Source organism: Dioscorea cayenensis, chromosome 7, assembly GCF_009730915.1.
Source record: "Dioscorea cayenensis subsp. rotundata cultivar TDr96_F1 chromosome 7, TDr96_F1_v2_PseudoChromosome.rev07_lg8_w22 25.fasta, whole genome shotgun sequence".
Classification (NCBI taxonomy): domain Eukaryota; kingdom Viridiplantae; phylum Streptophyta; class Magnoliopsida; order Dioscoreales; family Dioscoreaceae; genus Dioscorea; species Dioscorea cayenensis.
In genome coordinates, this window is record NC_052477.1 from 15,803,605 (window position 1) to 15,805,688 (window position 2,084).

The 2,084-nt window shown below is 42.1% G+C and overlaps 1 non-coding gene across 1 annotated transcript; it reads right to left on the reverse strand.

Annotated features, from left to right (window-relative positions):
- Positions 1–1,658: 1,658 nt before the first annotated feature.
- LOC120266220 lies at positions 1,659–1,765 on the reverse strand. The gene has a single exon (XR_005538061.1). It is a non-coding gene; the product is annotated as a small nucleolar RNA R71 (small nucleolar RNA).
- Positions 1,766–2,084: the final 319 nt, after the last annotated feature.

Sequence of the window (2,084 nt, forward strand, 5' to 3'; positions counted from 1 at the left end):
AAGGCAAGAAGGCAACATCATTCAAGGGAGATTTACCACGATTTGAAGGAAGGAGACCCAGCGGCTAGAGGAAGCGTCATTTGGCACTCCTTTGGCGGGGAAAGCGTCATTCGGCACATTCTTCACCTCCTCCTTCACCATTTCATCTAGGGAGTGTCATTTATGCTTTTTGTTTCATGTTTTTGCTTTGTTTGTATTGCTTGTTGTGGGATGATGACACACTAGACCCCCAAGGCCACCGGGTGTTGGTGAACCTTGGGGGGTTTTTATCATGTATGTTGGATGATAACTTGTTAATTCCATGCTTGGGTAATTTTTGAGATTTAATCCATTGTTTTTCATGCTAAGTGCTACACTAAGGAGAAATCCGTAGCTCTTTTTATGAGTGATGCATGTAGATGTGACTTGCTCGCATGTATTAGATCATGAATGGATTAGAAAGGGGATACTTGTATCATCACGCTGAGAAATCGGGTGTTTGGTAGCCCTCCATGTAGGTTTAATCCGAAGAAGAGTAGGTTTAATCCTAAGTGAGATTTCCTCGTACTCAATGCAATCGTAGGGAATGTAGATTTGGAAGAAATTCCTATCTATGTTCAGTATGGGATTAGGGGTTCAATCGCCGAGAAATTGGGGTTGTTCTAATCTTGGAATCTCATGGTCCATTTTACCCTTGCATCTTTAGATCATCATCCATGTTGCATGATAACCCCTCAAGGGGATCCTCATCCATAGGCCTTTGCATCTCATTGATTTTCTTGCTTGCTTATTGCTTGTTCTCTCTAATTTGGTCATAATCTCGTTTTAGCTTTAATTACATTTAGTAGAGTAAAAATCCATCACTTGAGATCTTAGGCTAGATAATAGCTCGAGAAGGAGTAATAGGAGATCCTTAGCCCCGTGGAATACGATCCTCGCGTCTTCACGTGAGGTATTACTAGCGATCCCGTACACTTGCGGGAAGCAATCAAGTTTTTTTAGGCGCCGTTGCAGGGGATTCTTTAAAGGAATTCTAGGAAACTTTTTAGATTATTACTCTAGCCATTTCATTCTTTACTCATTTTTTATTGTTATTTTTTTCTTTTCCCTTTAATCTTAACTTTCTATCATCTTTCTCGGTTTTTGCAAAGGTCTCGTGCATGACACGCTCAAATCCATCGACATTGATTACACGGATAGTGAAATTGAAAGAACTCTGCATCGGAGATTGAGAGAGGTTGGTGAAGGATTGGGTTCAGCAGAAACATTGAAATTAAGGATAGAGAGTCTTCAATCATGGCCGAAGAGCGACGCACTCTATCCGAGTATGAAAGACCCCAATTCACAGGAGATGAGTTTAGTGTTCAAGCACCGACCGTGGAATCCAACAACTTTGAAATTAAAGTGAGTACAATCGGCATGGTCCAGAACTCGGTTCAATTCAATGGTCTAGCAAATGAAGATGCACATGACCACCTTTCTCGGTTCCTCCAAATTTGCTCTACATTCAAGATTAATGGGGTGTCCGACGATGCGATCCGTTTGAGACTATTTCCCATTTCAGTTTGAGAGATGGAGCTTATCATTGGCTTACATCATTGTCTCCGGGGTCTATTAAAACATGGAAGGATATGGTTGAGAAGTTCCTTGGGAGATACTTTCCGCCAAGCAAAGCGGCGAAGTTAAGGCACGAAATTTCAGCCTTTAAACAAGGGGAGTCCGAGACATTGTTTGAAGCTTATGAAAGATTCAAGGATCTCCTTAGAAGGTGCCCCCACCATGGTTTTGCCTCATGTATGCGAGTACAAATAATTTATAATAGGCTGAATTATGCTACTCGCCAACTCATTGATGCTGCAGTGGGTGGTTCCCTTAACAACAAGTATCCCGATGAGGCCGAGCAATTACTTAAGTCTATGGCAAGCAATAAATCACATTGGGCCTCAAGAGGATTTACACAAAAGACTGCTGGGCTTTACGAAGTTAGTAGCAATGATGCCTTGGTCGCAAAGGTTGATGTGTTGACTCGGAAGCTTGATCTTCTCATGGGCAGTAGTTCGAGGTCAGAATCAGTGATGAATTGTAGCACTTGTGGTGGTGGCCAT